The sequence below is a fragment of the Varroa jacobsoni genome, unplaced genomic scaffold (assembly GCF_002532875.2).
Source record: "Varroa jacobsoni isolate VJ856 unplaced genomic scaffold, vjacob_1.0 scaffold_1222, whole genome shotgun sequence".
NCBI lineage: Eukaryota > Metazoa > Arthropoda > Arachnida > Mesostigmata > Varroidae > Varroa > Varroa jacobsoni.
This window is the reverse complement of record NW_019214124.1, coordinates 396,921-419,666: the sequence shown is the minus strand read 5'-3', so window position 1 is coordinate 419,666 and position 22,746 is coordinate 396,921. Positions and strand designations below refer to the sequence as shown.

General features: G+C 39.8%; 5 long non-coding RNA genes across 5 annotated transcripts; 3 read left to right on the top strand and 2 right to left on the bottom strand.

Moving 5' to 3' along the window:
* Nucleotides 1-514: 514 nt before the first annotated feature.
* Nucleotides 515-2,782, top strand: LOC147752487 (uncharacterized). The gene is made up of 2 exons (XR_015313946.1): nucleotides 515-1,912; nucleotides 2,493-2,782. It is a non-coding gene; the product is annotated as an uncharacterized LOC147752487 (long non-coding RNA).
* Nucleotides 2,783-4,635: 1,853 nt separating this feature from the next.
* On the bottom strand, nucleotides 4,636-5,634 carry LOC111267795 (uncharacterized). Its single transcript, XR_002684828.2, has 2 exons — nucleotides 5,104-5,634; nucleotides 4,636-4,877 (listed from the first exon to the last, which is right to left on the bottom strand). It is a non-coding gene; the product is annotated as an uncharacterized LOC111267795 (long non-coding RNA).
* Nucleotides 5,635-8,728: 3,094 nt separating this feature from the next.
* On the bottom strand, nucleotides 8,729-10,331 carry LOC147752486 (uncharacterized). Its single transcript, XR_015313947.1, has 2 exons — nucleotides 10,171-10,331; nucleotides 8,729-9,151 (listed from the first exon to the last, which is right to left on the bottom strand). It is a non-coding gene; the product is annotated as an uncharacterized LOC147752486 (long non-coding RNA).
* A 135-nt stretch (nucleotides 10,332-10,466) lies between these two features.
* LOC111267794 (uncharacterized) lies at nucleotides 10,467-19,772 on the top strand. Its single transcript, XR_002684825.2, has 3 exons — nucleotides 10,467-10,776; nucleotides 11,410-11,622; nucleotides 18,427-19,772. It is a non-coding gene; the product is annotated as an uncharacterized LOC111267794 (long non-coding RNA).
* A 1,688-nt stretch (nucleotides 19,773-21,460) lies between these two features.
* On the top strand, nucleotides 21,461-22,433 carry LOC147752485 (uncharacterized). Its single transcript, XR_015313948.1, has 2 exons — nucleotides 21,461-21,633; nucleotides 22,021-22,433. It is a non-coding gene; the product is annotated as an uncharacterized LOC147752485 (long non-coding RNA).
* The last annotated feature ends 313 nt before the right edge of the window (nucleotides 22,434-22,746 follow it).

Here is a 22,746-nt window from a genome sequence, read left to right as displayed (position 1 = left end):
AGCGCCGTTAAGAATGTCAGGAAAATTGTACGAGTCGTCTGCATCGTGGTTAAACTCGGAGCGTGGTTAAACTTGGAAATTCTAAATTGCACATGTGGTAACTTCCAAACTCGTATGTGCGCTATATTTTACCAGTAATCTACGCGGATTATTTTCGTTCCAAAAATTAAAGACCATTTCATGTTTAGAAACTTCGTTGTGGTCTTCCAGCTTTGTTGAAGCGCCACTCCGCAACCGTAACTTGAATTCAAACAAGCTCAACGATAACCCCACCTTATTCAGGGTAACTGCAGAGAAACGGCTAGAAATTATTTTCAATAAAAATCAACAATTTCGGACTTTGAGTGAACTCATAGTCTTCTAAACAAGGCCGAAAGACCTCCAAATGTTTACTTAGGTATATTTCATTGAGACAACCCAAAAAAATCACGATAGTTTTTCCCTATTCTGTCAAGTCACCACGCTTAGAAGCATTTTAGTTAACATCATTTTCGTGTCCCGCCATGACGAAAGATCATATAAGTCTGCCATAATTTAATCAATAAGTAGACCAAGATGTCTCAGAAAAGATTTTATTAAATTGAGACGACCGATCTGACTTGTAGGATCAAAATCCAATGTATTCCAGCAACTGGGGCAAAAACGTGGGCAACTTAATATCCAAGTATGTGCTATCAGCTGGCTTAATTATTAGCTAGTTAAGCATTTAATATCGTATGTCTAGGCATAATTACAGCAGAATAAATTTGACCATCTAAGAAACTCCAACTTATAAAATTCCGCAGTTCAGAGGATCCTAAGCTCCTGGTTCATTTAAGGTGCAAACAAATTTAGTTTGGTTGAAAAATAAATAGGATAAATCAGCCACTTCCGGTGTAACTATTTCTTTGATAGCGTAGTGGATGATGTCCTTGCCCGCGAAACGTGGGGATACGTGGCCTTGTAGGTTCAAGTCCAAGGACAAACATAGTTCTTTCAGAGCTGAAAGCCAGTCGTGTAAAGTAATGGCTAACGTAGTGCTTAAGTAGTGAACGTAAAACATGATATGGCTTACGATGTAGCCACGTATAACTTCTAGTAATTTGTGAATGAGTTAGTTTATGATTTTTCAAATTGTATGTGACTGAACATATTCCCTATGACTATCATATATAGATATGTGCCAATGTTGATATTTCTATACGCCGAAACTTTTGTCCGTATCGTTTGCATGTTTTCAAGCGTGTTGATGATTTCTCGTTATCGAGCAACTGCGAAAAAATAATCATAACTTAACCCCACAGTTGTAAGTATGGAAATGATATACAGGTAAATGGCTACTAGTATAAGTAACCAATATAAGATGAACTGGAGAGTAAGTGTAAACTATGACTCGAGAATAACGATTGGTTTCGAAGCTTTTAGCAAATATTGAGCTCACAAAGCAAATAAGCTATTGGTCGTCAATGACGCGTTCAACCAGGCGTGTGGCCGCCTGGTTGAAGGGAAGGGGGTCTGCTCACTTAGATAGATATAAAAAACAGGCCAACAATTCCAGGCCGCATCATGCCAGTACAATTACATGCCCATTATGCGCGTTTTTCAAGGTAAAAAGTGGAGTGCCTTTGATACCAGCAGACGAGCGTTCAATACCAGAAACGCATAACTTAGTGAAAGGAGGCGGCGGATCAACGAAGGTTCTCCCCAGCATGAAAAAGGACAAAACGTCAAGACACTCAAGTAAAACGAACTCGGCTATTGATACTCGCCTTGGCAAATGGGGTGATTTCGAAGAGACTGTTAAATCGGCTTACCTTAAATCAGCGCAGAGTAATCGCAAGAGGGATATGGACGACTTTGATGAATCAAGTGAACATATTATCCCAGAGGCATTAACAGAGTTTATTGAAGACAGGGAAAAAAAAAGAAAAAAGTGAGCCCTTTTTGCAGAGGTTCCGAAGGCTACCGGTACGCTTTTAGATGTGTCCGTGTTAGTGGATCAGCGAGTAAAAATAGAGACACTTGCATCTTGCCGGTTCGCTTAGAGTTTCGATGTATTGTAGGGAATCTAAAACTTATATAACATGGCTCTGCCCTTGTGTAATCAAAGAATGATGGAGTGGAGTGGCTATTCAGTGTAAACAGTTTGTTAGCATAAAACAATTTCGAAATACAGCATTCGTGATAGTCAGCATCGTCTTCCAAGAGCTACTTGAGAGATAGAACTCCATATTGAGTCGCTGCATACGTCTAGTGGTGCACCCGTATTTGTGTTCACGCTATGGTTACGCTACCAAAAGCGCTATGAGTGCTACACAGAAATATAAAATCATTATTTTTTTTAAGGGTTATACGTTTGTCCAATTTTTCTTTCCTGAGAGCGCTTAGCCGCAAAAATTCACAATTGACCGAGCACGTTAAACCAATGTCTATGCAGGTTAGGTTAGTGTCCTGCCAAGAAAATCAATGTATGTTTACAGTCAGTAAAAGATGGGTTTCGCTTTTTTCCCCAGGTTGCGGAGTTTCTGTTGATCTGTCTTCAGAGTTCATCTGAGCTTCCACGCATGTGGCGATTTTCTTCGTGATTATTCGTTGCGACCAGTTGACCGTGCCTGTTAAAACAAGACGAGCCGAATCAAGCTGGTGGAAACCCTTCCATAATTCAAGAACGGCATCGCTCGCCTGTGTAGCAATGTACTCGAACTCTCGAAAACAGAAGTAAAATAGACCACTGAAAATATCGTTTACTGATTTGTGGGCCAAAATACTTTTACGTCAAGTAAAATTTAAAGGGAAGAAAAAAGCTTGTATTTCATAAACGAATTAGTTCATCTATAAAACTGAGAACGTAGAACAAAAATAGCTGGTTAACAGTTATCGTACGTTCACTTTGTGAGGATTGCGAGAGATTGGGGGTTAGTTAACTGCCTGAAAAGCCTTTAAATATTTTTAGGGTGGAGCAATTTCGAATTTTGGCTCCACCTGTAAAGGAAAATATACCTACTGTAATCATAGGAACAATTTCTATTACCATATAACCTCGTAAGGTGAAGTAATATGCACGTTTATCTTCATGTAAAGATACACACATAATTTAATAAACGTGCATATTAATTAAGAGTTTATATAATGGTGGGAGTTGTTATTGGGAACGGTGAAGTTACGTAATTTCCCTATGTCTTTTCCGGGGCTTTTCCATGTATATATATTTGTATATATACGAAATACTGCTGGACACCATATATATCTGGGGCTACTTGGAGGTCAAATTCACAACTTTAAAGCTATTTATGATTGGTGTCACTACGTAAGATGTACTTTTGCTTACCGTTTGCATACTGAAGCCAGCGGTGCGGGGGCTTTTTGAAGGTGCTGTGTAAATACTTGATTCGCATTAATATATACAGCATCGTGATGATGGATGGAGTTCTCCTGAGAGAATCGATAACAAGATTCGTTAGGCTACATACAGTATGACTTACATTCCTCGATCTAAGCCGTCATTAAAACGCGGCGATAAATCGTGTACCATAGTCAAACAAGCACACTGCACCGTTGTCAGTCCTTGGGTGTTTGAAGTAAAGAATTCGAGATCTCTCGTGACATCGACCATTTTTTTTGGGCAATTTTATCTCGTAATAAAGAATGCCCCTAATATCGAATTCCAGTATAGGCAAGTATCAGCTTATCATGATCTTACCCAATCCTTTTATGGTGAAGATCCATATCTTATTTGTTGCGTCGATGTGCCTCAGGCTAGTGTTTTTTTTGGCAGATCGCCTCTAGCGTTTCTGAAAAACCCGTTGCTCATTCCTTGTCTTCAGCGTTTTTCTTAGGATTTAATAACACGCGCTTCGAATGATACGATACTAAGCCGATCATGAACGCGTTGTTCAAACGCTCCTATGAGCACTGTAAAATTGTTTTTCTATTTGCAGCCTTGAGGTGTAATCACCTTTGTGGTTTTTAAACTATTGCACTGGTAACAAACAATTTTGCTAGAGGCCTTCTAGTCAGGTGTTTTCGGCATTCTTTAATATATTCCATCGGAACTTCCGCCGAGAAGTACTCACTCGGCGCACGACGCTTTCTAAGCAATGTATAATGCACGAATTCACACACATATATGTATGTCGGATTATTGGATTATATATATATATATATATATATATATATAGATTGAATTATATTTAAAATAAAACAAACATTTTGCTATATTTTAAAATAATATCACTAAACCAAGTATGCATTATTTTGATTGGTGACCTTCTGCCATTTTTTTTCGAGTAACAGCTTAATCCCATTATCATGGATTCACTGTGGTTTCTGGGTAGAAAGTCGTGGCAAGTAATTTTTACATTCTTACATTTGACCTAATTAACTCAATGAAGGGAGTTCTGTAGAAACCGAAATGGACACCACTAATTTTGTGGTGCAAGATGCAGGGCATATGGGTGATGCGTTGAAATTTACCACCCAACTTCTTTTTATTCTCGCCGGGCGGCTAAAGACATATGTGGTATGGCGTTATCATAAACGAAGACGACGCCTTGTCCGCTTGTTACATCCGATCAACTCTTTCAATGGCTGATTGTATTCTTGCTATATGTTGACGGTAGATGTCTGAATTAGTCGTCGATTTACCAGGCGGCGGCATTTCATAGATCACACATATGGTCACTTTTATTGAACTTCGCTACAAATTGTGAAGCATTTATTTGCACAATATTGTTGTATATACTGTCCTTTTGATCATCCACGAATAGCTACCGTAGAAATGGCCTAATTCCGTGACGTTTCTGTAGAATTTCGCGGACGGAGATACGATAAAGTAAATCCTTTTGCATCGATTCGTGTAGTACTCAGACATCGAGCTTTTCTTTCTACAGCACGTTTTCCTGAAATTGAGAGAAAGCTGTCTAATAGTGGTTGTTCATTAACGATATCATGTCTACCACACATACGGATCTTGTTCAATTTTACAATAATTTCATCGATTTTTTTGGCTGACTCCGCTAGCGTGTCGAGCGACCGCGAGCGGGGTCAGCCAATAGCATGTTGAGTCTACTATCCGCTAACCTTGTAGGTGCCAAGTAGCGCTGCGTGATTCATTGGATTATTTACCATTAACTTACGCAAGCAGTTGTCCATTGTTTGCATTCTGATCGTAATGGCCAGCGTCGGTGCTAGCCATGGTGCAGCCATTCGAGTATCTTCCAAGCGGCTACGACCTTCGGAGAGTACCAATAATATTGCGATCTTGCGACAGGATGTCGCGGCTGGCCGCCTTCTTTGTGGCTGTGCATCGTCACCGACGGCGTTGGCGCACTTGTCTCCGTTTAGATCTCGATAAAATATACGGCCGCTTGTTTTTCGTACGGCGTACGTTTGGTCTCTCGTTAGCTAAACCTTCTTCCATTCTCTTGAATGAAAATAACATCGGAAACCACGCGTTCGTTCCCTTAGGCTTTGGACTTCGAGAACTGAACCGAGCCATTATTTCCCCAATCTGCGAACATATGCTATAGCCGATAGGAAAGTGCTGTACAATTTGTTGGACGCCTGTAAGTCCATACGTTTTCCCAGAGTAGTAAGACGTAATCGCGGCTTGCGTAATCCGCAATAACGTTGCGTTCCCTTTCATGGCCCGTTTATAAGTACATGCTTCTATGGCGGGCATCAGCAAGAGCTTGGCATCCGAGATGGTCTTGTGCTATACCAACGCATCGAATCTAGATGCTTTTAGCGTTGACGTATTCCATAGCGCACTTAGAAACTTAATATGTTTCGCACATTGGTCGCTAACTTCGCCAAGAACTCGGATTGAACGATACAGGGATGCTTTCCATCGTCGCATGCAAACTTCAAGAGGCCGCTTCAGTCATGCGGCCATGCTACAGTGACATTGTTTACGAAGCCTTGACATGGCAGTACTCTTTGACTCATTCTAGGAACTTCTTAAACTTAAAGGGTTACGAGACACGTTCTAGCACGAAACTTATTTAATGTGAATCTGTAAAGGTCTTCATCACTTCTTCGGGCTCGAGCATGATATATTTCTGCTGCGTGAGGCGGTGAAACGCGCAGCAACCGTTCAAACAAACTCGAGTTCTAGCCTTTAACTTTCGCGTGGCTGCATTATCTACAGCGGATCCAAACTAGTGTAGGGTTGCGCCTTAAAGAAGTCTATCGGCAAGTTCGAGTAGGCGCTCATACAACGAGCCTTGGACATTTGCCGTTACCCATAGCGTCTATAGGCCCCGAGCAGTTAGGGAACCGTCGATTCGACAGTAACGCTATCCTCTACGCTTTATGATAAAACTGTTTACTACAACCCTTAAAGTATGAAACTGCGACCTGAAAAACATCCACTAGCAATAGATCAATAAATAATAGCATTCAAGGTACACAATTTAACTTGATGCATTAGCCTCGATAAAAGCAATTTGCTTTCAGTTTGTTTTGAAAACATACAGCTTTTGGACCGCGATTTTTTAATTTTTCTTCTGGTTTTAAAAAGTATACAGCTATAAAAGGCGCCTAGTAGAAATAGTCAATAAGGAAACCCTTAAAACTAATCGATAAGGAAACTAGCGTGAGCTAACTGGCCCGTTATCATATGGGTTCTTATTACACCTAAATAGTGTAAATAACCTATATATCCTAGTTTTCAACCTCTTCTTTTCTTAGCTTACCTGCTCAACGTCTGAACGTGTCTCTTTAACACCTTTTGCTAAGATGTAAACGTTTGCTTTGTAGAATGCAAATAAAATTTCTATACTATCCTGATACATTGATTTCCTTAACAAAGATGAACATTTTTATAGGTAAGGGTGTGCTTCAGCAATTTCTAAGTCCCAACAATTAATAGAATCTACACAGGAGGATGTTTTTTCAGTTTTTTGCAATAATAAGGAAAATCGACAATAGACTTATCTATCTTCATTGAGACGTTTAGATCAAACACTTATAATAATTTTTTGCAGCGACCAATTTTGGTGAAGTAACGTAACCTTTTGTTTAAATAAATGTTTTTGTTTTAAATTAATTTTTCTCATTTCGATTAAAGATTGGGTAAAGCTAATTTTTCTGCTTGGATGCCTTCAACTGATTCACACTCCGTGCGAGGACAAATTTTACGATCAAACTACTAAACCGTCCTGGTTAGAGAAGTACATTTATATTTATTGAGGAACAACCTATTTTTGGATTCTGTATTTTGCATATCCAACAATTAAATTATTTCAGACAAGTTCAACTACTTCCGTGGAGAACGATACCAAAATCGAGTTGAATCTATAACCATCACTAGTCAAAACAAGTTGAAAAGTTCACAACAACTATATATCCAGTAGCTTAATATGCAGCGCAACACAGCGGATGTTAAACTTATAAATTTTACCTGACCCACCTTAAAATTGAGTAGGCCCCTGACCATTCTAGTAAATGGCCACCATTATGCGGCCACCATTGTCGTAGAAGGACATAGCCACGATTGTATACATTTGAAAGTTAGCGGGAGATTTTATTCGCGGCAGTTCTCTGTTGCCAAGTATTTCTCCCTTAAACACAACGACTATCTTCATTTTTGCCATTCGTCCCAACCAGAAACGCTCGCCATGTCTCAGTGTGCGAACCTGTATATTTCACAGAGGATGGCCGATATCAACATAGTGCCAGTCGATCGCTATGATGATGCATTTATTCAATCGACGCTCCGTGAAGGCCTTCCACTAAGATCTTCTGAAGCATGTTGAAGCTTTTTTTAATTTTCGCACACAGAAAATTTTCAAGTACACTACATACGATGACCATTCTGATCCGGTTAACAAACTAGGATCGATCATACGCTTACATATGTATTTATACATGCGGTCAACGCTCTTACAGGAGCTCATCACACCACTCATAACTTTTATAGGAGTTATAAGTTTGCGTAGTTTATTCACGCACAAAAACGTTGCTAATGCTAGCTTTCTATCACAGTGTCGTCGAAATAATATACCCACCTTACTGGGGTGAAAAATTAGGAGCCCCGCAAGAAAATGCTTTGAAGAACGGAAAACTCGTCTGCTCATTTTTATTCGTGTTTGCATACGCAATCATGTGAAGGGACTCTTATCAGATTAATATGAGGAGTCTATGCATAACTAACGAATCCCGCGTCGGGCCTGGCAAGAAACATGCACTTTATAAACGAATGTTACGAGGGAATGAGTTATAGCCTTGTGTAAAGCGCATCTGGTTTGGGCAAGGTCTAGAGTTTATTCTTACGTGCCACCCTGCGGACGGCCTGAATGGGGGTCAAGTGTAATTGTAATAATATGTGAGCAGTACCATAGCCTGTAGAGGTGATAGATAGTATCTACTGTGTGAAAACTTACCATCATTAACGACAATGAATTCCGCGTTGAGCTGTTTGAAAACCTAATAACGGTTCCTATTTTATTCATCCGTAATTGGGATACATATATGTGTGTACGAACACGAATACCAAACACGCGTTAGATAGCGTATAGCCTGCTCCTCCGCCCTCCATTTTATATATCTTCGATTCTTAATTTAACGAAAAATGATGCGATCAAAGCCTGAAAATGTGTACTATATGAATCTGTCCTTAATTTAGTTCTCTAAAAGTGTGACTATATGGTCATATGCTTTACTGTATAGGGGAAGCTAGGTTGGCTTTAAGGGCATCGTCCCTAATCCCTGAATCTGTAACATACTGTTAGACGTACAGAGTACGAGATTCTAAAGTAAATAATATTTATTGACATAGAATACATTTGAAATACGACAGTAATACGCATAACCAACATTACATGATATAAGATACGTATATGGCACACTATCCCGAGACCGCTTTACGTACCAATTAGTTACTAAAAGGCCACTATACATGGAATAGTGAAATATAATAAGGTTGCTCATAATTTTCCTATTTCCCTAATTAATGAAGGGTTTGCTGTTATTGTGGATGTCTTCATTTCTTTTCCTGCGCTTTGTCATTTTTTTTCGCTTCTTCCTTCCCTGATGCGGCCATCCATTCAGAGCCTTGGGCGGCTTCCGCCCGAAAATCCGAAGACATTCTTCGAGCAAATAGGTTCCCGTCTACGGCAAGACTAGGATCTGGACAACGACTGTTGCGGTGTGCTAGGACAACCTTTCGAATCTGTCAAATGAAACATGTACATGGGTCACTTCGGGAACGTTTATTAGTTAGTACTTTGCGTCCCATAATCGTCCAGCAACTACTAATGCGGTTCATTAGCTACAACATTCACGGAATGGATGCTTTTCACTAATGGCAGATGTGCAAAAGATAGCTTGCATTGACATATTCTTACTTTAGGGGTGGCCAAAAATTTTTGCCTGAAGAAGCTAGGAGTTGCTGGTTCAGGCCCCATGATTGACATGTGGTACACAACATACGTGAATAAGAAAACAAAGTGACTTGTATTACAAGAGGTCTAAAATGCAATCATCAGGCACAATTGGAAATGGATCAAGTGTTACTGTTGTTAGTCCGTTGAAATTTCTATATGATATTCCAATACGTATACTTAATAACGGATTGGTTCTCCACAGGACACACTTCCATTACAGGTATACTGTTATTTCAAATCACCGCACTATAGAGAAAATCCTCCACCGATTAAAGCATTAGCGATACCTAAACTGTACCATATATCCATTCTTCCTCCAATACGAGTAAATTTTGTTATCACTGTTAACTATTATTATTACTAATTGTTATCCATCGTAGTTGCCTCTTCATCTCTAAAACATCAAAGGCAGCCATTGCACCATTGATCGTCAATTTCCTTTCGTATCGACCAGTAGTGCTCTTAAACCCATAGGCACTTTCATAGGGTTTCACTTCACGAGTCTCCTCATAGCGTTTGGAAGGTGGGGCTATTCCCGCAACAGTAGTGCTATTAGCTTAAATTGTCTAATAGAAGCATTGATTCTTATAGGACATCGAGCGATTTATTCTAATGTTCTTTATGGAAAACGTAAGAAGCAAGCATTTCTTAGGGGTGTTAATCCACTTGATAATAATGTTGATTTGTGAGACGTTCGCAGGACGCCATGTTTGGACACTAGTCAGTCAAGTTCGTAGCATAAACGTAAAGTCCACTATTAGGTTCATAATGGAGTATTTTCTTCTAGGTCTTTTTACACACGTACCTCAGGATCGGTGACTTTGTCGAAGTCACAATAGTCAAAGTCCATTGTGTAGCGCGATTATTGTATCCTTTCCTTGGCGCTCACCTGCCGTAGCCTTTGGAACACTATGCTCTGCAACTGTGTAATTTACCAGTTGGCTGCCCTAAGGGCGATTATATAGGGTTACAGCGAGTGCATCCGCCAATGGCCTCCTTCCTCTTTTTCTACAACGATTCACATCCGTTCGTGCGGTCATCACTCAGTCTATAGGTTTATCTATGCAATACTGGTTGCCCACGCAGTTGCTTCTCCCCTTTTTTACGCTATTTATCATGGCCTGCCCTTTGAGCTCGAACTCGTTTTAGGGTGCTACGAACGCGTGTCATAGTTATAAGAGGCCTCGACACTATGCGTCTGGCTAATATTTTGCCCCTTTGCCACTTTTCCGACAGACGAACCGGTGACCAAATGCGCATAGACTCGCAATTGGCGAAATTTCGCGACTGTTTCCTGCGGCGTACAGAAAGTAGCGAGTAAGGAAGGACTAAGTGAAGGCAATGCAGCGATGCAGTCGCAGCGTTTGCTGATACTACGAGTGAGGCGTCGCTTTGTTTTTGCTTCGCATGCGTAAGTGAGCTATTATCAGATTTCTCCCATCGAAATATGTGCGTACTATTCTATGCCGTCCACCATATACTGACATAGCGCCCCAGGTCTGATTCTATTTTAATTTATGCCTTTAACAAGTGCTCCCCTACTTAGGACGACGGCTGTTAGCGGTCGTCTATACAGTCGACCTGTGCTGCTACCACAGCGGCGACATAAGCAGTCAAGAACAACGCGCGTCATAGCTGACATTTCGTGCATGAACGTTGCGTTCTGTGAAAAAGAAGAAACAGTGTACGCTGTCCGCCATTGACGTCGTCAGAACATCTACATGAATCTCTGACCGTTAAATCATTTCCCTTCGATTGTCATGCTATCATACTTTCACTGATAACGGTTCGCAATTATCCGTTGTTTGATCGCATGATTGAAGATTGAATTTACTGGCATAGTATAACGTACAATAGTATCTTCATAGGGTTCGTGCTTTGTAGCAATCTTAAGGGCGGTGAAGCTGATTAGGCTATGTAAATTAATTGATCTAGCCAGCTTGTTGGCGAATGCATGAAATTACGATTATAGCATACGCAAACCGACGAGGCTAGTTATTCTTTTTCTGTGTGTGTGTGTGTGTGTGTGTGTGATATTCAACAGCGTACGGTATAGTAAAAGAGACTCGGTGAGTGCCAACCTTCAGGCAGGCGCGAATTGCAGCGCCGTACATAATCCTCACATAACCTGGCCGATGTGTGCCTAATTATGTCAAACTAAGTACAGGCGAATACACTTATTTGGAGGGAGACACTTCTAGAGGTGTCCTCTTTTGTCCGGCTCGATTCGTCTCTCAAACCACATGTCGTATACAGGGTGAGTATGTAAAAAAATTGGCGAATTTAACGCGGCGTACATTTAATCAAATTAGGTTTATACTTTATTTTTATTTATTTATATTTATATTTTGGACTCGACGATGAAAACTTTTAGTTTAGAATCTTCGAGTTTCACTACCTTATCCTGCTTCATACAGTGGAAGATTCGTTCCGATGGAATTTCATACTGAAATGTATGGAAATTCATTATCGGAATGCCTGGAATATGCGAAAGCGCTGGAACACTGGTCGCTGACTCGAGCTGAGCTCAAATCTTATAGATTTGATGTTGATAAGAAACAGAATTCAAAGAACAATATTTTGAACCGAAACCCTCCCCAACTGTAGCCTTTCGGACACTTGAACTTAGCTTGCTGTCGTCTTAGCTCACGCATAACGTAGTCCCAAAAAAAAGATTACCCTAAAGGCTGCAGCTTTATTAAAACCAACTTCAGTCGAATTTCCCGCGAAGCAAGAATACAGTCGGGATTGATCGAGCTATTAACAGTTTGGCTCAATTGAGCACATTTAGGGAAATCGTAACCAGAGATTTCTTGTACTTTTACGTATTCTCTCTCTCTCGGATTTGTTTTTCAGAGAAAACAAAATGGAATAAACGGACAAACTTCAAGTTAAGATCCCCTAAACCCAACATAAAATAATTATTATTTATGACCCGTAGACGTAAAATCAACACAGATTGCGAACAAAGTACGCTATTACCTATTGACGTTTGTGGAGGGTTTCTCGGTCGGATAATAGCGGCATGACGTTTTAAACCGGGTTTCAAATGTAAATTGGCGCTCGTATTTATTGACGTATAAGAAAACCGGGTGCACGAGATAAACTTCAATTGGATTTAACACAAGAGCATGTCCCTTAATAATTCACAAGCAGATCTCTTGCGTACTAAAGTCCTCCAAATATCATGCTCCAGACTATTCTCTATTATTCTAAACTGGAGAAAATAGCGATAAGAAGAACCTTTTTATACACCCGGCAAATTTACCAATACGATTTAATTAGTCACACTGGAAAATTACGAAGAAAATTCCAAGTCAGACGTTCCACTGGTAACTCAAGCGCAAATGACATTATAGACGTTATTTCGGTACCATAGGCTAAGCAGCCATTGCTGATACCATTGACTGCATTACAACGCATAACGTATATTCACCTTTGATGGTACACGTTTAATAACATGTTCATATAACTAGCAATAAGTATCAATAATATATCAGAAAATCAAAGAGGAGCCTTAATACATACATGGCCAAAGGCACGTACATTTTAAAAAACTTTTAAGCTCAGGGAAGAAATTCTATTAGACGAAAAAATTGCTACCCGCGTGGTACCTTCTGCGGCTGCGCTATTACATATTTGTTAAGCCTATTGAAGCGCCCACCATTTTATGTACAAGCGTCTTCATTTACTTTACATACAGGCATATAAAAATGATTCTATGAAGAATTTCTCTTTACGATAAATCGAACAATTTTCACAAGCTTGTTCAATAGTTTTGATGCTATACGCTGTTTTTCAGTGCGGTCCTCCTAAGGCTAATTAATGAACATCGTCTCTTGAAAATACCGGCATGCTTAGTAAATATTCACAGTATTAATTTACATAGAAAATAGATCTATTAGATACTTGATAGATATGGCAAATCGTACGCAGTCTCTATTGAGGATTCCGTGGAAAATTGTCCTTAGAATGTTCATTTTTATACAATAGGTAGCTTTCGTAATGCCTTGCATGACAACTGTGTGCTCCTATTCGTTAATGAACTGGGCCAGCATCTAATAAAGTGGTTCTTGTTAAATATACAGTAGCTTCCAGACAATGTATTTCGTGTATTTATGCTAGTTATGCAAATGAAGTATGATATTGATTTACCATATAGCACTCAAGCAGTTCATTGATAAAGCTAGTAAGCCATATGCTAAACAGAAGTACTACAGGATACGGCACCTATCCAATGTTTCAAAGGCTGTATCTTTTTAAAAACAACTATTGAAATGGAATTTTCCACGTGCGTTAGAAGTGTCATCCTTACTAAATATTACAGCTTTAGATCAGGTCCTGAATCGCTGATAGGCTCGATGTAAATGCTCCCTTCGAAATTCTGCGAACGCCTTCATGATAGCACGAGCAGTGAACGAGTCGATATTGCCCTATCTAAACTTGTTCAACTCTTGCTCAATAGCGCTCCATACATAGTAATCCGACGGGTTCATAATCTAGGCTGATTGGCGGCCGTATGTGTTCAACCCAGAAATTGCTTGAATTCTCATGCATCCAACCCTGCGCTAATTGTTTGGTATAAACTGGCGCACTATTATTATTGGAAGACGTGTGGTTCTTTTTCAGGTACATAAGCTATCTATAGTTGCACAGCAGTTTGTAGAATATCAGATGAGCTTTTTTAATGATGATGGGTGCACCTTTTTCCAGGAACTATGGTAATATGACGTCTCTTTCACTGAATACTACAGCCAAACTATAAACGCTGGCCAAAAACTCGTTTCCACTCAGAATAAACACATCGACTGTATTGTGAGCGAGCCAGGGACCGCTGCATCGGATTTCTGCATCGGGCACTAGAAAAATCTTGTCGAAAAAAATCGAGGATGACTTAGTGCTCAGTTGTTTAAAGAACTGAATAGAAAACAGAACTGCTTACATCTCCTTGTTTTATTATCCTCAGAAAGCATCTATCTGAGTTTTATAACAGATGACGTGTCTTTGAGGTGTCCGTAAATAATCCGTGACGTTGTACGTTCGCTTATATCGAATATCGTCTTCATCGCCCTGGTCAAAACAACAGCATCTGTCAACTATTTTCTTTGCCTTTGTGCAGTGCTGCCACCTGCTTCTGCTTCGTCCGCAGCCGCATGCCCATTTGCGGTATGGCACATTGTAGATTGGGCTTTTAAAAAAACTTCGTGATTTAGGAAGGAAGGGGGTTGTCCGGATCTTCGCTCAGATTCCGAAAACGACGTATCATTGTTCGCCATGACGAGTTTGTTGTGCACATACATCTGGTATTAAGTGTAGCGGATGAATTTACGTTAAAACAAACAGCCCGTTAAAGCTCGTTTAAGTTTAGGTTCCGTACGCGGTTGATAGACAAGAACGACAGCCGTTCTCAAAGGTAAATTGGCCGTTAAGTAGCCGAGTCAATAATTTCGGTGGTTTGAATAAAATTCTGTGTTCTGCTGAAACAGTATAGAAATCGCTAGGGTCGGTTGTTAAGGCCTTAGTAAGAAAAGACCTGAAACGAATAAGGCACGCTTGAAGAAAATTGCCACTGCACACCGGTCAGAATGCTAAAGCCCGCTGTTAAATAGAATGCTGGGTTGCGACCATTCTTCAGCTCTTCCGCCATTCGACAGCTATATTAAAAAGCGGAGCCGGGCTATGAGCATCCCCGATGGCATAATACGCCATTCATTTCAGTCAAAATAGAGCCTTTATATATTTTGGCCGTGGGAGTGCAGTCGTCGAACGTAGGTGAAAGGTGCCCTTGGGCATTCCACGTCATTACGGGAAAAATTTAGCCCGTCTAAAGAAACGACTGTTAAAACAACTATAAATGTTACAGCGGCTAGATACGGACACATAGGATGCCAATCTAAGTGTTTGGAAAAAGGCTTCTGTCTGAGGGCAATAAAGTCAGCAGTCGGCTCGTTCAGCGCTATCCTGGAAGATCTACCATGTGCTTCTTCAACAAAAAAGAAGAAGCTTAGACCGTAATATTTAAAGATCCCATTAATAATGGCATCTCATTGCTCTTACTCACTTTATCTCTTGATTAGCAAAACCATTCAACACACTATCGCTTATGCCCCACACACAAAATGTGAAAAGGTCCCTTAAATAGTTGGTAATTTACCATGTGGTATCTAGCGAAATCTATAATATATTGCACCACTTCGGTATAGAAGGCCCATAAAAATAAATTTAGCACACCTGCTTCGAAACTCATTTTACTTTCTTCTTTTGCCATAAGGGCTACCGAAGTGTTTACATTACACAAAAAACTTAAACCGAAAAGGTAATCGACCGAAAAGTCAGCCTTACTATGGTATCTAACAGCCGTTGTCATGAGGAGCTGATGCATGGTATTTTACCCCCGGAACCACGTTAGTGTTGCATTAAGTGGCCTACTTCCAACACAAAACAAACATGTCGTAGATTCAAATCCAAGATTTAAATGTCTTTGCTTGGTAGTCACACAGTGCAGATGGACTATCACAGGCATAAGTTCAAGCATCTGCAGAATAGTCCTTCATGCAGTCAAGATATATTACCAAGAAAATTGTTCATGACTCATTGCAAGCGAATAAACTGGCCATTGATATGATGTATTACAAGAAACTTCACAAATAAATAGCAAATGAAAGAACTAAAGATCTTGAGACAAGTAGGTAAGACAAGCACAGCTTCCCCAACAAATCTGAACTTCTGATAATCTTTCGATCAAAGTGGGACGTATGAAGTATATTTATTCAGTGGAATTACTACCATATTCAAAACAAGCATAAAAAGAAACGCTATCTTCATTTGACTTCAAGGATCGCACGTAAAGGGTTATGCGCGTACGCTAAAATTCCGCAAAAATAATCCACATTATCTCAACGCAAAAAAAGACCCGATGGTGCAGGGATTAGCAAACATGTGAACTTCGTTTACTAACTTTGGCATTTAAAGGAGACCACTTCACATAAAAAGAGGCCGCATTTTTAGGATGGACAGTTTTCAGGGCCTTTTTTTTTTGTTAGAAGCAATGCTCTTGAAACTCTAGAAGGGATATTCAATTACAAAGAAGAGTTTTCCTTGAAGATCCGAATCTCCGGATATATAACTTGTAACATTTTGCATTTCTGTGAACTATAAAAATATGTCATATTGGATTCATTCGTAACCTACGATATTTCTTTTTTTTTTTATAGCCACTAGTTATTATTTTCTAGGAGTAGATTCACTGTACTATTTCTCTACAGCTGTTTGAAATAAAAATTTTGACCTCGCCAGTTTTACTGATAACTGGTTAAGTCCATATTGCTCTATTTATACAGAAGTTTCAAAAAGGCTGAAAAATTTTGTGCCAATTCAGGCTGACCGTCGCCCTAGCTTATGTAGAACAAATTATACATCTCTTCCCCATGTGCAGAAAAACTCGATAAGATCGACACATTTACTATTCGAGGTTCTCGTCGGTATATAATTCTATATATCGCAAAATTCTTCTGATATTTGCTTTTTAAAGCACTATTAAATCTTTGTTTATTTATATAAATACTTATACTTTAGCCACTAAAACCGATTTGAATGTGTGTCAGTTTGATTCGTCCCCCCAAAAGGGTCTTACGCTGTGTCTCAGATCGATATTCTCCCGTCGAAACGAAACCCACAACCTACTAGGTCTCAGCCGCCTATGCATATACTTTTGCATTCCCTATTATATTAATATGAAGACTAGACGTTCCTTGACAAGCGGTAGCTTAATCACTCCAGTTTACGACCACTTGTAGTATACCTAATGTCTTTTTTTATTGGCCACATGGTTAAACTCAATGCTGATCAAATACTAAGTGTTTCAATATGCGTGCGTTCCTACACATGTTCATACATAATAAATTGTAAAAATGTTGGGTTTCGAGCTATAGAAATGTCCACACAGTAACAGACAGCATGTGGCATCTTTAAAAGGGAATTATCTTGTACGTATTTTGTATCTACGTGTAAACGAATCGTTGCCGCGAGCCAATGATTAGACTGAAGTGTGCGTGCCTGTGATACTGCAATGAGGACCGTGCTATTTCTCAGGGAAACGTTGTGCGGTGCTAAATTCGAATCCTCTTCTAGAGATAGCTTATTTCGTATTAGGAGCCAGCCGTCTAGAGTGACGTGCCCTTAATCATAACTCTAAGTGGTAGTGGATACAGCCTGAGATCGTCGAACAGAAAGATGGTTGACAAAGCTCTGTCGTAAATCATTTTACGAAAGTGTTGCCTCCGTGTAAATTTTCGATTTCTTCCCATTCTCCTTGTGTTAAAAATAAGTTACTCGCTTACCGAGAATTTCACTAAGAGATTCGATTTTAACTTCGCTCCTCTTTTGCTCAAAACATTGCTCGTTATCAATGTTGTAATCGAACATTTTCATAAAACACCTCTAGGCTACTTTGTAAATAGGTAAAATTTTCACTGAACAATTTATCCATATGTTCCATACATATGGATATATGTACACATCTATCGCGAACGTTGTGCGTCTGTAAACAACTATATTCAAATATTACATACGCTAGTTATACATACATATTCAGAGAAACATCACGTTCAAGAAGAAAAATTGATCAGCTGCTGCAGTAGTATAAACAACCTAAAAATGTAGCTCTTTGTGGAAAAGTAGTTATGCAATAATTTGCCTAGTGATACGATAAATGCTTGCACACCTCAAATAATTTTAAGCATAAACTCTAGTTATAGACTGATTTTTAAGCAGCACAGTGTTGTCTTTACTATGTAGCTTTCTTGCGTACAGAGACATAGGTGCATTGCTATATCTACTGTCATCTATAGGTGCACCAATACAAGATCTACCAATAAAAGTAGAAAGCAGCATATTGCTATTGTCGTTCTGAGTAGTCTTCCATCGCACAACGGAACGATAAACATAGCGTCAATTAGTACTGAGTCACCGTCACCAGGTCCCTTTAGAGATGCTGGTCAGGTTTGTAGCACCATTCACCGTTCTGCTTGATGGGCATCGAACAGCTTCATACCAATTTCAGAAACGAGAGTCTGAAGACGATAGCACGCAGCTCGCGACCTGGAAGCAACGCCTATTCATCACAACGCCGTCATGATGCTGATTGACGATGATTGGAGCGTCGACGGTTACATGGACCCCGACGCATAGACTCTACGATAGCAGGCTGGCAGCTGCATTGAATAGGTAAGCGAAGAGTCAAGCGAGGGGAAATCGTTTTGTCGTCTCGGCTCACTCACAGATACGCACACACTAAGATACCCTATGCCATTGACACGAGTATACATGCGTGCTGCATCGACGCAAGCGCACCGCGTTTCAGGCCTGCCGGCCTGCCTGCCTGCCTGCCTGCCTGCGTCGAAGAAGCCTAAGAAACAGCTACTGCGCTTACGTGCTCATGTGACACAAGATCGAAGAACTACCTCTTACTGCTAGCATCGTATATATATCAAACTCTTTATTTGGCATTTTCTAATGCAGTAGGAAGCAGGCAAATTATTTCAATAAAGGGCAACAAATTTGTAACGCATACCCTAATGCTAACTCTACTAACACCATAGTGTTGGTATATGTTACAGTTGCGACAACGACTACTTCGCTCATACATATGGGTTTATTGACTTATGTGAGAACATTATATAATACGCTTAGAAATGGCATTGAGGTGCCCCTTTTACGAATCTTTAACACCGTTGAATACGCTCTTCGCTTGAATAACTCGCGTATCTCCTGCTGCTCAAACATATACCGTCGAAAGGCCTTTTTCAAACTGTCCGGGTCTAGCCAGTACGCGTAGTGGTTTTATACATATGTTTCTTTAAACTTCATGATCACAAGATACCGGCTCGTATTCGCCAAACAAAACACAATACACATTCAGGGAAGCAAACTTAAAATAGTTTGAGTTACACATAGGGGGTTGCTGGTATGATGAGATATCGAATGCAGCGCAGTGAACTTTTATTGTTCATACAAACACTGCTGAAGCAAAGTCTATTGATTAAGGATTGTGTAGCAATCGTACGTACCTGTCGTTTGCGCGGCTAGTTAAGCCGGGCGAAACAGGTGATGAGGAAACTGGGTTTATTGGCGCCGAGTAACGCAGGTTCACACAGCAGTGACCCGCACAACATACAGCTTATAAGTGAACTTTTGAAAAAAGAAGTATGGTTACTTCTGCACATACACAATGGGGGAGCACAATATACCTGGTAGAGAAGTTAACATCAAGTTGTTTTATAAATTGTTGTTTAATAAACCACAGATGTCCTTCGACCGAAATACTATCGAATATTTCATTTATAAATGGTGCATTTAGTTGACTGTAACGTTCTGGTGGTAGTTGCAGAACCCCAGAAGATACCATTTTACCACTGAAAAGTAATTATACATCTTATGGCTAAGATACTTTAAGTCTATGTCTATAATTCCTAACTATAAAATCTTTCGTTGTTTTGTCCTTGGAGGTCAATATACATATATATATATATATATATATATATATATCTAAATCGATGGAGAAATGGATGGCTCTACTTAATCCTTAGGCACTATCGTCCTAATAGTCATTTAAAGTGGTCTGTCTGTAATAATTAAGAACGGGTAGATACATCATACAACAGGTCTGCCTCAAGGGAGTTTATAAACAGCCCTCATATCAGCAAAACCTTGTATCTATGACGCTTAGTTTTACCACATACAAATTTTTATGCGTAACGTAGGCACACGGGATGATCTGGATATTACTTTGTAGTGTGTTCTAATAATTCCCTTATAAGTAACTGTAACTTAAACTGCAATATGAAACTTCAGATGCGTTTGCATTTATTAGAAGATTTACGGTGCTAGTATTATTTTAATTGCTTACTCGTTAGGAAAAACGTCGAGAGCAGTTACTGAACGACAATGATTCGCAGTGGTCTCCTATATTATCGAATAACTTCAATTGAAGGAGAAACATCAAATTGTGTCCGTGATGCGTGCAATTCATCAACTGCGGCAGGACCAAACTCGCTGTAAATGTATAAATACATTTTCCCTTCCCTTAATACCCATACGCAAAACATACCATCTTGATAATGGTTCATTCTATTCAAAAAGACATTTGCAGCGACCTACACGCGTATATTTTCCAGTTACAGTTGACTCAGTTCTAGGTGCATAAGAGGGGATTTTAGAGAAAAAAAACTAAAAAGAATTGCATTCCCGTTTCTCCTCCCAATGTCTGGTATAAACTAGAAAACCCAGGTTAAAAAATTGAGTTCGCTTTTAATAATATATTCCCGAGCTTTGTCTTGCCTAGCAGAGACATCAAAAAGTACTTTCGTTGACAATTAATTGTTTTAGATCATCATCCTTGTAAACCGGTTCAGGTAGCAAAGTGTTGAGAACTGCCTCAGCTTCAGGCTACTTTCTGTGTTTTATATATGTGCGATGTATAAGATTTTTTTTGTTTCACACCAGCTTTTTCAGTAAAATATGCATAAGAGACGGACGCATTTAAAAAATATGCAATTATATACCGATACCAAATTTATGTGTACCCGTTGTTTTGCACTCGGCATATATATGTATGTGCAAAGCGCCAACTGGGCAGTGCTCATAACGCTTTTTTGCTCAACGACGGCCGACTGGTGCTCAGAGGGTCTTATTGCTGTTTTGTATACATGTGAGCAATAGTGGGTCTGGTGACCACCTGTGGCCTTTCGATGCCTTTAATCGTGATCGCACTGTGCCGATAGCCTGAGATCACCGAAGGAAAAGGTAGCCACCACTAAGGTCCACATGTTTCTCCGTACACACAAAGTGTCAGCCGGTTCAGTTGTTGGGAAGTAGCGAATAAGGAACAGAGACAGATATGCGGAGCACGATAGCTTCCGTTAACCGAATTTAGCCTCACTAGGTCACTCACTCTGCCGAAGGAAAATACGGTGCGAGGCTATGGTCGCATCAAACAGTTGAGCGTCGCACCTAACATGCGTAATGGGAGAGGGCGCGCATAAGCTTAGCGCATATTCGGCATTCTCGATCTAGATTCTCCGTCAGTATTTAAGACCCTCAATAGAAGCATTTGGACACAGTATATCGGTTGAATAGGTTTGAGCACTGAGGCTCAAAGCAAGGACAGAGGTAGCCCTTAGCTGACTAAAGTTGAAAGGAATCGAGTACAGGTCCGGACCCCGAGATGGATTTTGACTACTACGACTTCGATAAAGTTACCGATCCAGAGGTAAGTAAAATCAGTATGACGAAGTGTTCTTCTATGTGAGAGTTCCGAGCGATTTTAGTAAGGTAGCGTGTTACTAATTGAGGGCTGTGCTTACTGGTCTTAAAGTACGATCCGTGCCGTACCCAATCGTACGTGGCATAGCAGATCATTCCATTTGAAGATAAAATGATAGATACGCCCTTTATCGTCATTGTTATCATGAAATTACATTATAATGGAAATACTCTCGAGTTTTATTATTTAGATTCAGTGAAAACTTAGACATTACAGTTAGATTATATTTAGTGCATGAAATATGTTACGTTCCTCCTGCGTAGTTAAAAACCCCTATTAGTTGAAAGATTCTCCATTACGGAGGGATAACACGTGAAATCAATGAATTTTCAGATCAGGAAAGTTGTTTTGGCCCACCGAAATAGCAGAACACCCGACCCCTCCTTGGAAGTTGATGGCAACCTGTATACCCGTCGGATGTCTTCGGATTTCCGCGCGGAAAACCAAGAAAGCTGGGCAGGTAGATCATCGTCTCAAGAAAATAAAGATGAGGAGCCTAACAAGTAGCCTGTGTCGCACTTCTCTAGCAATGAGCTTGCTCTATAATTGAACACCTTTTATAATGGCAGAGAGAGCCGTGAATATTTTATACTATACGTTGCCAGGCCAATTATTATATCGAACCGCATTAAATTCACAGCCGCTTGATGTCCATTCGTCATCCATGATCTTCAACCTATTACGCCAATCACAATGTAAATAAATATCTAATTCAATAAACGGATAGACTTAATGCTTTTCATTAACGTAATGTCTTTTAAATATAAAATGGAAGAGAACGTTAGGTACGGACATTTTTTAGCAAAAACATGAACACGAACCGAATAACAAGTACCCATTTAAAATGTACCATTACTAACGTTCTCTATGTATATATATATATATACGTGTGTGTCTAAAGAGTATTGACGCGTAGTGATATGCCGTTTGCGTCTGCTACAACAGAAATGGTTCTGCTAACTTTAAATAGATGATCTAATATAGAGTATTCCGTGATTTAAATTAATTTTCAGATACAGGTAACATTAGACTGGCTCATTTTTCCACAAATCTAGAATA